Raw genomic sequence first — 15,931 nt, forward strand, 5'->3', positions numbered from 1 at the left:
CTTACACTGGTGATAAAGATTTGGAATTGTGAAAAGAGTTTCATTGAAGATGTGTTCAATTGATCTATTTCACAAAGTAAGGACCATAGACAAACATAGTGTGCATGCTTGGAGCATGAATTAACTATTGTTTAGACAAACATAATGTGCATGCTTGGAGCATGGCATAGCTATTGTTTTAATTCAAGTATTAAGTTGATTATTCGAAAAATTATACAATGAATAATGAGTTATCAATATGACTCAAAAGTTTTTGGGCCATATAGGATTAGTATTATTATTGTGTTTCACTTTGCATGGTTTGACTTCCCGAATAACTAGGTTATTCAAACCATCCACAGTAGATCATACTTTGGAAGTAGGTATTGAGGCAAGACTGTCATGAATGGGTCTGTAGTTTGTCTAGGTGGTTAGACATAGCTGCAGTGTTCATGGGTACTCCTGAAATAGGATTCGAGTATTGGATTCAACCCACGATCATTTGAATCATTTCATGGATTTTATCACGAGTGATCATGAGACGATAATATCTTATATTCTTGAGACGTAGAGATATGAGTAGCAGTCTACAAGTCGGTTGCACATTGATGATATGTAAACGCACCCGTAACTCAATGTTATAAAACATATCGTTATGTGTGATTTGATGAGTAGATAGAGCAAGCATATGAGTCGAAGTTTATCCATTCCTTTTACCCTTGGAGGGATAAAAGCGATATCTGTGGGCCCCTCGATGATATAGTGATGACACCCCTAAGCGCTTGGCCAAGCCTGGAATGATTTGATTTGTTCAATTAGTCGGTCATCATAAATCGGAAATCGGGAAACAACAGATGGACAGAGAGAACGATTTTAAATCCGTGTCTCAGTCTATACGATACCTAGAATGGAAGAATATATGATCCCTTATCTAATGGACGTGTCATTGACTAGGTCAGAGTTCGACAGCGACTTTTAAGAGCTACGATTGCTAGTCGGGATTTTGTAGTCGTACTTGCAATTATAGTTATTAGACTTATCCAAGTGGGAGACTGTTGGATTAGGTGTCTAAGCCCATAACTATTATTGGTATGTACTTGACCCGAGAGTAGCATGGTCCATTTGGGTTGCATATCATCAGGTCAATTTGATAGGATGGAATTTTGAGAAGAGGTTATTTATGGTTTATTTATATATTATAAGTTCTAATATATTAATCATATTATTTAATTAGTATTGATCAATAATTAATTTGGAATTAGTTATGTGATCAAAAGAGACTAATTAAATATATCGGGGTTGATTATGTAAATCATTCATTCTTATAATGTGGGCTTATGATCCATAGTTCTTTATGTTGGGCTAAACCAATGTGGTGAGCCATGGATGATCCATGGAGGTTTAAACCCATGGAGCATGAGGAATGTGGAAGGTCATGCACATTAGGGTTTGCATGGTGTAACCCTAATTAAGCCACACTATATAAGAAGCCCCTAGCTCATGAAATCGACTACACATGTGTTCTTTGGAAGAGCTAGCCGAATTTGAGAGCAAGACACCTTCTTTCAAGTTATGATTTGTCCCAGGTGTTGTGATTCCATTTGAGGCATTCATACTATTGGTGCTAATTTCTTAAAGGTCCAAGGTTTCCAGCTAAAACAAAAGGTATGTCATCTAACTAGAATTTTGTAGTAAAGATACTCCATTATATGATAGTTAGGATGATGCTTTGGAAAAATCAAAGTTTTCATGTATATTAGAGAAAACATAGATCCAAAGCATCTAGGGTTGCATGTACACCATAGGAGTGTTAGAATGCTCAAAACCCAGCAACAATTGCTATGTCTAAACATTTAGACAATCTACAAGCCAATTCATGACAGTCTTAATTCATTACTTACTTCCAAAGTATGATCGACTGTGGATAATTTGAACAATCTAATTATTCTAGAAGTAAAACATGCAAAGTTGAAACACAAGATAAACAATTAGCAAAAGATAGTAATCAATTAATTATAAATAAATCTCCATTATAAAATCATCAAATGTCAATTACATTTATAATGTTATAAGTTTCTAAAATATCTATCTAATCAGTAAAACTAATATCGTCCTTCAGGCCAATGCTCCTCGCATGCTGAACGTGCTTAATCCTACTCAGACCCTTTGTGAGGGGATCTATAGGATTCTCTTCTGACGATACCCTCTTGACGACGAGGAGTCCTTTTACCCGATGTCTGATGAAGTGATATTTTCTGTCGATATGTCTGGATCTTCCATGATCCCTTGGTTCCTTGGTTATGGCAAACACTCCTTCAATATCGCAGAAAATCTCCATGAGGCTCCTTTATGGCTTGAACAACTCCAAGATCTCCAATGAAGTTTTTCAACCATATAGCCTCCTTTGACGCTTTGCTCGCATCTATATACTCTGACTTACTTGTTGAATTAGCCACAGTCTCCTGCTTGGAACTTTTCCAAGTCACTGCTCCTCCATTGAGTGTAAACATCCAACCAGATAGAACGGAAGTTGTCTCGGTCTGTCTGAAAACTGGCGTCACTATAACCAGTAACTCTCAAGTCATCACTGCCTCCAAGAACAAGGACCCGGTCCTTGGTTCTTCGTAGATACATATAAATGTTCTTAACCGCTATCTAGTGAGATTTACCCGAGTTCCCTTGATATCGAATGACCATGCTCAAACCAAAAGCCACATCAGGGTGAGTACATGTTATAGCATACATGATCGAACCAACGGCAGAAGTATATGGAACTCGACTCACTTATGCTATCACGACATCGGTACTCGAACTCTGAGTCTTACTCAGCTTGGTGTTGCTCTGGATAGGTAATTCTCCTTTCTTGGAATTCTCCATGCTAAAACGCTTCAGCACTTTATCCAAGTAAGTTCTTTGACTAAGTCCAATTAGTCTTCTGCTCCTATTTCTCAAAATCCTTATTCCCCGAATATAAGCAGCCTCTCCTAGATCATTCATATCGAAACACTTTACAGGCTAGGACTTAATTTCCTGCAAGATTGGAACGTCGTTTCCTATGAGCAGTATGTCATCAGCATAAAGTACTAGAAAGCTAACTATACTCCCACTAGCTTTGACATATACATAGGACTCATCCTCACTCCTAGAGAAGCCAAATTATTTAACCTTCTCATCAAAGTAAAGATTCCATCTGCGAGAAGCTTGCTTCAATCCATATATTGACTTTTCAAGGTTACACACTCTATTGGAGTACTTAGCATCCACAAAAACCCTCTGGATGACTCATGTGAGCATCTTCAGCCAACTTCATATTAAGGAAAGCGGTTTTGACATCCATCTTCCATATTTCATAATCATGAAACGCAGCTATGGCTAGCATAAACCTAATAGATTCGATCTTAGCCATTGGTTAGAAGGTCTCATCGTAGTCAACCGCTAGTGTTTGAGTAAAGCCCTTCGCAACCAGCCGTGCCATGAACGTGTGTACCTTTCCATCCATGTCGGTCTTCTTCTTGAAGATCCATTTGTACCCAACTGTCTTACGACCTGCTACATTGTCGACCAAGTTCCAAACTTAATTTTCATACATGGACTGAATCTCGCTGTCCATTGCCTCTTTCCATTTAGCACACTTAGGGCCCGCCATGGCATCCTTGTAGTTAGTAGACTCATCCAAATTTATCAGTGTACTATCCATAGTAATATGAAAACCATAAAACTCCGGTGCCATTATAACTCGAGGTAACAACTCGTCAATGGGTTCAACAGGAATTTCTTCCTTGGGTTGAGGGCTAGTGTTAGAGGTTCCTTCATCGCTTGACTCTTGAATTTCTTCAATATCAATTATACTCCCACTGTCCTCTTGGCATATGAGTTCCCTCTCGCGGAAAACTCCCATTCGTGCTACAAATACTACATTCTCACTAGGTCTATAGAACAAGTATCCAAAGGACTTTTGTTGGTAGATGATGAAAATACACCGCTCACTTCAACGTTCACGCTTATCGTGAGTCTCTCGTCTAACAAAAGCTTCACAACCCCAAACCTTGATATGTGCCAATGAGGGAACCATCCATGTCCACATCTCGTGAGGTGTTTTGGCAACCTTCTTTGTCGTGGCTAGATTAATGATATGGGTGGCAGTCACTAAGGCATACCCCCAGAACAATATCGGAAGCGAAGCTCGAATCATCATGGATGTAACATACCAACTCCCAAGTATAATATTTAATTAATTTATATTCATGTTGTCAGAGCTACTAGACGAGTTGGAGGACCCCAACTCCATGAGTAGGAACTGAGTGTGAAAACCCTAATTTTTAGTGTTTGTACCCTATTTAAATGACGTCAAGCCTTCATTTCTGGCTCCCTTATCACCTTGACACACTGAGAGAAACCCTAATCGAGCTATATTCATTTGTGTGTGTGAGAGAGAGAGAGAGAGAGAGATAGAGGCTAATATTGTATGCTCTAGAGCATTTTTGGAAGGAGATTGAGGAGCAAAAGGATTGGAATGAGATGGAGCCCTTGTATCCAGTGTTCTTTTAGTGCTAGCTGCTGTTTGGAGGTAAAAATCATTCACCTTCATCATTGTTTGGTTAGATCTCTTCACGAGGGGGTTTATAGCCATTTCCATCTTTTCCTTGGGTCCTTAAGTTGTTTGATCTTACCATGGAGTTGAGATTTCAGATATGGACAGTATGAGGTCCCTTGGGCCTAAAGATTCAAGCTTTATCAAGCTCTTGGCTAGCTTCCATGCATTAAGCCCTCTATGAAGCTTGTTTTGGCATTTTGAGCCCTAGATGTCGTGCATGGACATAAAGCTTGCAGATTTACATGATACTTCAGCCTTGGAAAGCTAGATCTAGAGTATGGGGCCTTAGTTTTGCTTAAAATCGTCTGAATGAGAGAATGGACTAAAAGGACTCGACGATCTGATGATCCAACTCGACAAGTTGGCTAGCGTTTTCCCCGATAGTCTGGACGCGCTACAACTCGGTGAGTTGGTCAGACAACTCGACGAGTTGAGTTGGATTTGATGGGTTTGAGCCATAAGAACTTTCCTATGTGCACATGCAAACCCTAATGCTTGGATCTAGGTTTTTCTAATTGAACATGCAATGTATCCAAGACTTGCAAACCTTATGTCTAGTGTAAACAATTCAAATTGATACAAGAATTGAGATCTAGATTATTACCTTTAGTTGCTTGCTTGAATCTTCTTGTTCTTGGAGCTTAGAGTTACAATTGTCACTCCTCTAATGGCTTACAAACACCAACTAGAAAGCGGATGATTTGGAGAGAGGAGAGAGAAGTAGAAATCGGCTCTAGGGTTCCCCAGGAACCAAGGTGGCCGATTTCCACAACCCAAGGGGTTTATTTATACTGTGAGCTTCTAGGGTTACATCCTTAAACCCTAATTGAATAACTTAGGCCCTAAGCAATCCAAAGATCCATCTAGATTGAGGCTTGGACAAATTCAAGGTTTCCAAAGGCCTTAATTTCGTCCACCCTGTAATGCATAAGGATCCATAGCCCAAAAACCAACTATCACACAATTAACATTTCCAGTCCCCTTTTTTTAATTAACCTCTTTTAGTCACCAAATTAATTCCTAATTAATCTATGACTAATATTAATTAAATAATGTAATTATTCCTTTAATATATTATTCTCATAATATATTAATATAATAATATCTTCTCTCTCTTCATAAATCACCCTGTCAAGTTGTTGTGGTGAAGGCAACCCAAAAGGACTATGCACAACCGGGTCAAGTACTTACCAAATATAGTTACGGGCTTAGACACTAATCCAATTGTCTCCCACTTGGATAAGTCTAGTAACTACAAATGCAAGCACAATCCGATTAGCAATCGTAGCTCTCAAAGACGCTGTCAAACTCTGATCTTATCAGTAACCTGTCCTTCAGATAGGGGATCGTATAATCCTCTGTTCTAGATATCGTGCGGACAATTACATGGAACACTGTCATACTCATTGTCCAGCAATTGGTTTCTCGATCTCAGACCATTTGACATAGAACTTAATTGAACACATCAATTCAGTCCCGACCGGGCCCGACACATAAGTCAAATCAAATCATCGAGGGGCCCTGATATCGCTTTTACCCTCTTAGGATAAAAGGCACAAATAATCTTCGACTTATATGCATTTACCATCTACTAATCAAATCATACACAACAATGCGTTTTATAACATCAAGTTACTGATGCGTTTTCGCATTATCAATGCACAACCAATTAGCAAACAATAAACCATATATCTAGGTTTTATGACCATATGATATTACCATCTTGCGATCACTCGTGATAAATTCCATGAAGTGATTCCAGCAAGTGTGGGCTTATTCCAATGCTCAAATCAAGTTCATAAGCACTCATAAACATTGTAGGAAACTTTTGCTATGTCTAATACACTTTAGACAATCTACACACCAATTCATGACAGTCTTCATTCATATCTACTTCCAACATATGAGTGACTGTGGACCGTTCGAATAATTTGATTATTATCAAATAACTCAATTATTAACGAAGTCAAAACATGCAAAATGAAACAACAGATAAACGATTAACATAAGACAGTGACATTACTAATAAATAATAGTCTTTTATTTAATTATCGAATGTTAATAACAATTTATCTATTACACGTTTCCAAACTATCTAATCTAAACTAATATCGTCCTTAAGCCCAATGCTCCTAGCGTGCTGTAAGTGCTTAACCCTGCTCAGTCCCTTCGTAAGCGGATCTGCTGGGTTATCCTCTGACGATACCATCTTCACTACGAGGAGTCCCTCTTCCACCCGATGTCTAATAAAGTGATATTTTCTGTCGATATGTCGAGATCTACCATGATCTCTTGGTTCCTTGGTCAAGGCAACCGCTCCTTCATTATCACAGAAAATCTCCATGGGCTCCTTTATGGATGGCACAACTCCAAGGTCTCCTATGAAGTTCTTCAACAATATTGCCTCCTTTGACGCTTCGCTCGCTGCAATGTACTTTGATTCGCACGTTGAATCAACTACGGTTTCCTGCTTGGAACTTTTCCAAGTCACTGCTCCTCCATTGAGGGTAAAGACCCAGCCCGACTGCGAACGATAGTTGTCCCTGTCGTTCTGGAAACTGGCGTCACTGTACCCTCGCACCTTTAAGTCATCACTCCCACCGAGGACTAGAAACCATTCCTTGGTCCTCCGAATCTACTTAAGAATATTCTTGACTGCAATCCAATGCGCTCTGCCAGGGTTCCCTTGATATCTGCTGACCATGCTCAAAGCGAAGGCCAGATCAGGGCGAGCACAAGTCATAGCTGTTGGATTAGTGTCTAAGTCCATAACTATAATTGGTATTTACTTGACCCGACTCGGCATGGTCCATTTGGGTTGCATGGCATCGGAACATTTGGATAGACCGTTTATGAGGAAAAGACATTTTGTGACATATTAATATATTATAAGTTCTAATATATTAATATGAAATCATGTTATTTAATTAGTATTGATCAAGAATTAATTTGGACTTAATTTAGTGATCAAAAAGAGACTAATTAAATATATGGGGATTGATTGTGTAAATCATTCATTCTTATATATGTGGGCTTATGATCCAAGATTCCTTTATGTTGGGTTTAACCCATGTGGTGATCCATGGATACTCCATGGAGGTTAAAACCCATGGAGCATAAGGAATGGGTAAAGTCATGAGTTACATGGTGTAACCCTAATAGCCATACTATATAAGAACCCCTTTAGTTCAAGAAATTGGCACTAGTGATACATATTTTGAGGGCTAGCCGATTTCAACATGTATGTCTTCTTCTCATGGTTATTCCAAGAGTTCATGATGTTGTGTGAACCATTTGAGGTGTCACACTTGGGGCACTAGGCTCTCAAGCTTCATGGAGTCAAGCAACAACAACAAGGTATGTATTCTATCTATTTTATTATCCTAGTATCAATGTTTTGGTATGCTAGTTAGGATAACACCTTGGATAATCATATTTGCATGTATAATAGAGAAAACATAGATCCAAGGTATTTAGGGTTGCATGTACACTTAGGAGTGTTAGAATGCTCAAAACCCATCAGTGGTATCAGAGCCTAGGCTTGTTTTCAATTATACTTGATGCAAATTGCTGAAAAATGCTGAAAAAGTCGAATTTCGGGCATTCTGGGCACTGGACTCGCCGAGTCCAGTGATTAACTCGCCGAGTCCATGAAGAAAATCATCCTACTCGTCGAGTAGGTTGATACACTCGACAAGTAGGAGCCCCTGACAGCATATCTTCGAGTTTTTTGGCTAGAAATGGACTAGGAACATTACCATAAGCTGTTTTTGAACCTATAATCCTGTTTTTGATGTGGTAATGTTCATACTAATCCAATTTCAAAGATAATTGTCAATAGATTCATGTTTTGTATTAGTTTAGTGATTAGGCTAATTACATGAAAAAGTTTTATTTGAATTATCTTGTTCTTATGAGTTGCTTAGATTAATAGAAAAGTTAATTGATTATGTGTTTTCAATCCATTTTAATCTAAGAGTTGATTCTAAAATGTGTTTTTGTAACTTGTCCTCAAGTTATATGAAAAGTCACATTTAAGTTTCATAAAACTCATAAAAGTTGGTAATGGTTACAAAAATGAAGAGTCTTGTCCTCAAGTTATGGAGGTTCAAGAGTCACTTCATTAAGTAATAAAATGTGTAACCTTAATTAATTCCATAAATTACAAAATAAAGAAAAGTTACATTCTTTTATTAGTTTAAAGTCTTCCATAACTTGTCCTCAAGTTATGGAACTTGAAGAGTTTTTTAATTAAAACTAATTTAAACACATAAGTTATGGAATTAATTAGTTTTGAATAGTTTCAAAACTTGCCCTCAAGTTTTGGAATTTGAAAAGTTTTCTCTTATGAATACTTTAATTCCAAGTTAGCCCTTAGAATTTTAAAAGTTAAAATTCAAACCCTTATACTATTATTATAATTTTAATTATATAGATATGTATAAGATAAAGTCAATCTTACCGTTAGTAGGCCTCATTCACGAAGCCGGTCTATAAGGGGGGTATAAGGTTACTGCCTATAAAATGGCAGTTTAATGGGTGTCCACTCTCACCCACCGCTTCCTTGACTGGTGGAGGGTCGTTAGCCGAATGGGTAGGAAAGGACTATAATTCTCCCTTCATTAAAAGTATTAATGATAAATACTAAGTAACTAAACACTTGTACATTCCCAATCTTAGTTACTTAGGAAAATGTGAAAAGGTGCTAACCCATGAAATTACACTTTGTACCTTACCAAGTCATTAATGGAGCGTGTGTGGTTAACCGGCACACTAATAAGGACTAGTAAGAGTGGCAAAGGGTAACTTGACTCTATTATAGATCAGTGGAGCGTGTGTGGTTAACCGGCACATCGATTAGGTGATAAAGTTAAGGGTACCAAGTCAATTTGCATGGTTATTCACACCTTTTTTGTGATCCTCGGCATCCCAGTCACAAACTTGAGAGGGCACAATCGAGATTCAAACATGCCATTGAAAGTTCAATGTATCTCAAAAGATCTAGGAGTTTCAAATCCAATTAAAACTTAATTATATTTCGTTTTTCATGGTGGAAATTGGTACATCGTCATTTACCTACCTTCAACTATTTTATAACTTGGATTACGGAATCCCACTTCCAGTTATAAATAGGTTGTTGGGTCCTAGCCTTAATATTTCATATTGGGTGTTATATTAAGGACTTTAAATCAACTCTCTTGAATATCTCCCAAAAGATGATCTTCCCAAATCTCTTGAAACAAGCTTTCCTAAATCAAGATGATGTCCCATGGAAATCATACTTCTTTCACCTCCTCCAATTATTCTCCCTAACCCACAAGTTCCTGAAAAGTTTAAGGTCACTCAAGCAAAGGTCTATATGTGATCACATCTTGGAGATGTAGTCAGATATTGACAAGCCGGGAGAGTTGGGTGTCAAAGTCTTGAGAAAGTTGGTGACTTAACTATTTTCTAAGTCACATAGTGAGTTCCTTTGGGACTCCTATGAAACAGACTATGACAAGACCCTTAATGATCTTATCTATTTGCTAAGATCAACTTCCTAAAACTTTATGGACATTGACAATGATGACATTGGATATCCAGTAAAGCTCTCTCTTCCCAATGGAAAGGGATCGGCCATAGTCAACTCGGTTGACCAAATGGTAAAGAGAACGGCTAAGTCTGAGATAGTCCCATTATTAAGGGTCCATTGCCAAAGAAAGGGGCATTAGTTGCGAAGCTGCCAAATTTACCTAAGGATATTAAAGTCAATAAGTTTGACTTTACTTCAGGTAAAGTCCACTATCTAACTCTACTAAGTTTCTATTCTGAGATTCTTGATACATGATGTGACTGGGTCACATGTTGATGTTTTAAGAATCAAAGAAAAAGTGAAGAAACTTAAAGAAAGAATATGCTGAATCTGATGGCATAGATGGATTTCTATCGCATAGTTTGAAGATCGGATTCTTGAGCTACTTCTTAAGAGTTATGATATATTGCTTAGGAATAAATAACAACAAAGTTTTCATGTGCTTTTGCATTGTAAGGATAGTTTTTCCGCAAAGTTTTAAAATAAAAGAAATTTTTTTTTTGATTTTATTTATTTTAAAATATCCTTACAATGGCATTTGTGAAAAACTTTTGTTGCTTATAAGATTCCATTAAGAGCAAGAGTGGAAATATGAATTTGATTCTTTCATTTGTGGTAGTGTCTAAATTTACCAAATAAGGAAAGATTCTCATCACCTAAGTTTCAGTTGGATAGAAACTTGGAATCATGCAAGTTGTATAGCATGATGAATAAGAACTTTCAAGCATTGGAAAAATTAAGACTAACTACTTGTTCACACGGATGTGTGAGTCAAGTAAAGGATCGAGTACACATTCTTGTGCACTGATCAAGCCCACCACAAATAATCGTTAAGACTATTCGTCATTATTTACTAAAGTTCAGTAAATATGGTTATACTTACAAGCTTAAGTGTAATTCTGAGACATTGGAAAAGGTTCCAATGTATGGCAGAGCGAATAAGAAGAATCAACTTAGGCAGAAAGATAAAAGTTTCTCAAATCTGAAAAGATGGGGGAGTACTTTAGTATCATGTTATATAATCATCTTAATGATTAAGAGACCTTATCACAATTCATCCTCTAAGTGCATTCTGGTAGCTAAGAAGAGGAGCTATGAATTGTTGAAGTGGTTAAATCAAGAAGATGATTTATACTTCGTTCCAAAAACAATTCTTAGAGTTATACTCTAAGATTGTAACTTGAGTGACATGTCTTAAAGAAGGTTTAAAACACTTGTCAAATGTAAGAGTAAAAGTTTTCTACTCTTGTACATTTGAAATTGGTAAGTTGTGATGTTTTGGATAAAACAAAGACCAACTAAGGCCAATTGTGTGAAGTGTTTATCTTGATTAGAATCCACACTATCTCTTGAATATTTGACAAGAGAGTCTTATATGTCAAGAGGACAGTGGGAGTCTTAAAGGTCTTGAAAGTCTCAAGAACTAATCAAGAATAAAACTTGAAGTTCTTCACTAGCACACGACTTGAGGTTCATAACTTATCGTGTTGACATAATTTGTGCCCATTCCAATTAAAGTTGGCTTTGCATATGAGTTCTTAGAGTTCTCAATTGGTTGCACAACAACTTGAAAGCAATGGCAGGCCCTTGAGCTGCCAAATGGCAAGAATTTAAGATTGCACAAGTTTAATCCATATAAGTGTGGATTTGTCAGTAACCTTGTCTTGTGATTATGGTTTTGACAAAATTCATATGGATAGGAACTCATACACCATAAAATCTAAGTGTCATAAGGTTTCTCTCCGATTCATGAAAATGATGGTGAGGAAACACTTTCACTAAGTAGATTTTAGCTAGATAGCAATTGTGATATTTGCATTCTCAAAGTCGTTAGTGGAGCGTGTGTGGTTAACCAGCACACTAACATGGACTTGTGAGAAGTGGTAAAGGTCTAAACAATCGAGACTATGATTACGGCATCCCTTTTCATAGTTCTTAAAATTGTTTAGACACACCTGTGAGCTATCTAAGATAAGGTGTATGATATTGATAAAGTTTTATCAAAGCAATCTAGTATCAGAAATCTGAACTTTGGTAAGAAAGTCAATAAAGTATTGATTTCTAGAAGTCCAGCTGATTTCTGATTACATGTCAAAGCTAGTGGGAGCATAAGTGTTATGCTAATAATCATCATGTTAGTGGGAGCATGATAATTATGATAAAGGTTGCAAGTTAGCAATGTTAATTATAGAAAACAAAAGTTTCAATTCGTGAGGCTGCAGGGGTTGAAAAAGTTGTTTTGCTATAATTAAGGGAGAGAAAATTATACTTCATTTCAATTCTAAAAGCTTAGATTGAGGTTTTAAGTCGTATTTAGTCAAGGATATATATATATATATATTTGAATTTCATGTTGGAATGACTCAACATAAGGAAATTCTATATATGGGTCCATTATTTGCGTTCTAAAATTCGATTATGATTACGGCATCCCTTTTCATAATCTGAATTATGAGAACTTGGCAAATAGAAATGGAAATGTTATAGCAAAAGACTGGTTTAGTCTTTATGTGAGACATCATGACTCGAGTCCCATATGCTTCGGATATAGGATCGATTACATGTGCTATATTTATCCTTTCTAAAATTTTCCAAATGCCTGGGGCATTAAGAAGGGAAAAGGTCTAGAACTGGATATGACTAAAAGGATTAAGCAATTGTCGAAGACAATCTAAGGTTTACCAAAGATTGGTTGCTCAAGGATAGTTGGAAGTATAGTGATAATTCTGGAAGGACCATATTGACATAATCTGTAACGAGGCAACTCTTGTTCAGAAGTGATAGTCAAAATGGAATATGGAAATGTTTCAAAGTTGGAAATTATTCAATCTGTGTAAGATTAGGAAACTTAATGCAAGAAGGATATTTCCAAGGAGCTGATCTCCTTTGGAATGCTCTGTAATGGTTGTTGTCAAGTCTTTCTGACTCTGTGCATAATCATTACAGGAGGATCAATGCATATAAGTTTAGAATCTAACAAATTTCAGTAAATGGCATGAATTTGGAAATCTTGCATTTGCAGTAAGGATTTGGGACTGTGAAAGAGGATCATTGGAGTTATGTTCAATTGATCTAATTCACAAAGTGAAGATCATAGACAAACATAGTATGCATACTTGGTGTATGGCATGACTAGTGTTTAGAAAACATAGTGTACATGCGTGGAGCATGGGACAACTATTGTTTTAAATTCAAGAATAAAGTTGATAGCTGAAACAGTATACAATGAATAATGTGTAATCATATGGTGATAAATAAAAGGAGTTTTATTTATGTTTATAGGTTTTGATACCATATTAGATTCTATTATTATTGTGTTCCATTTTGCATGTTTTGACTTCCAGAATAACTAGGTCGTTCTTCCTGATTGACTAAGTTACTCAGCTATCTCTTTGGGAGTAGATTTGGACTCATCGATCTCGTTCAACTCTTTGTCGAGGACATATTCCTTGTCCATGAAACCCAAGGCCATTCGTATGTTTCAGATCTAATAATTAAAATTGGACCCATCGAATGCCACCTTGGCACAGATGCTGAAGAGGGAGAAAGTGTTGGACAAGTTGTGGTTAGAGGAACCGGGGGCATTGTGTGAGGTAGACATCTGCAAAAGAAGAAGGACAAGTTTTGATTAGATAAGGAATCCTTAATATAACACCCAAAGTGAAATATTAACGCTACGACCCAACACAATAATTTACAATTCGGAATAGGGATGCTGTAATCCAATTGTAAATTATATGAATGTAGGTAAATGCCGATTTACCAATTCCACCATGAAAACGAAAATTTTAAATGAATTAGGTTTTAAATGAAATGAAATTCCTAGATCTTTTAAGATTCATTGAACTATTCAATGGCATGTTTAATCTCGATTATGCTCTTCAAATTTGTGAGTGGGATACCGAGGATCACAAATAAGGTGTGAATAACTATGCAAATTAACTTGGTACTCTCGATGTTATTTATCACCTAATCAATGTGCCGGTTAACCACACACCCTCCCATGATAAATGATAATTTGCTAGTTACCCATTGCCACCCTTTGTTAGTCCAAGTTAGTGTGCCGGTTAACGACACACGCTCAACTAACGAGTTGACAAAGTCGAATGTGCAATTTCATGTATTATCATGAAATTCACATTTTCCTAAAGTAACTAAGATTGGGAATTTATAAATGCATTTAGTTACTTTATGTTTATCATTATACTAATTAATGAGATATTAATGTCCTATCCTACCCGTTCGGCTAACGACCCTCCATCAATCAAGGAAGCGGTGGGTGAGAGTGGACACCCATTCAACAACCATTTTATCAGCAGTTTCCTTGTACCCCCTAATAGATCGGCTTCGTGAATGAGGCCTATTAACGGTAAGAGTGACTTTCTTGTACATATATATAAATTAAACTTTTAATCTTATAATAGTATAAGGGTGTATTTTAAACTTTTAAAATACTAGGGTTCTAGAATTTAAGACTTCAAAATTAAACTTTTAATTCAATTTTAAATTCCGAAACCAAAGGGTATTTTATAAAAACTTTTCAAAAATACTAGATCAAATTTAAATAATCACGTTAATCAAATAATCTTTTCATTATCTTAAAATTTGACAAAATCCTTCAATTTGATAAGGATGTTGATTAACTTTTGTAGAAAAATCGATTTAGACATTTAAAACGAATTTGGTAATAATCCTAATCAAACAAAGATATCAAAAACCGACAGGGATTTGACAGCCCGACTCGTCGACTTTTTGCAATACACTCGTCGAGTAGGGGCAACTCGTTGAGTCCCACTTTGGACTCATCAAGTCGGATGAACAGATTGACAAATTTGTTCCCTCCTCCTTTGGACAATACACACATGCATCAAATACAACTAAAAAACATCCTACGCTCTGATACCACTGATGTGTTTCGAGCATAACTGCATCATATGTGATCATGCAACCCTAATTGCTTTGGATCTAAGTTTTTCACTAGTTGAACATGCAATTGAATACCATAGCAATAAACCCTAGATCTAGCATACCATTTTCAAAAATCATATAACCAAAGGGTTTTGATGATTACCTTGTAGATCCTTGACTCTTGAAAGCTTAGTGCCCCAAATGTTCCATCTCTAATGGCTCACAAACACCACAAGAAAAAGGATGATAAGGAGAGAGGAAGAAGCTCTTAGAATTTCAGCTAGGATTCTCTCGAAGCAAGCATTGGCCAAAAATCCTAAGCCTAGGGGTTCCTTATATAGCTATGGGCTGCTAGGGTTTCTAGAGGAAACCCTAATTTCCTGCTTAGGGCTTAAGCAGCCCATGGACCTCCCAGTAAGAAGCCTTGGACGAAATCTATAGGGCCACCCTATAAAATTTTGTCCACTCCCACTTGTGCGGTCCATCAGCCCAGTTTCACAACTATCAACGATTTGCAAAACAGCCTCTATTCTTTTAATCAGTTCCTTTAATCCCAAAATTAATTCCAAATTAATTTCTGATTAAATACTAATAGAATAATATAATTTCTAATTAATATATTATTTTCAAAGTACATTAATAAATCAATTTATTATTCCAAATAATAAATTCAACCTCTCTCTCCAAAAGTTATCTTGTCAACTTGTTAAGGTGAAGGCAACTCAAAAGGACCATGCTACCATCAAATCAAGTACACACCAATCATAGTTATGGACTTAGACACATAATCCAACAGACAACAGATCCCATAAGAACTCTACAGTTAAGCGTGCTTGGGCAAGAGCAATCCAGGGATGGGTGACCCCCTGGGAAGT

This window comes from Lactuca virosa, chromosome 3, assembly GCF_052849685.1.
Source record: "Lactuca virosa cultivar CGN04683 chromosome 3, Lactuca_virosa_CGN04683_v6, whole genome shotgun sequence".
Lineage (NCBI taxonomy): Eukaryota > Viridiplantae > Streptophyta > Magnoliopsida > Asterales > Asteraceae > Lactuca > Lactuca virosa.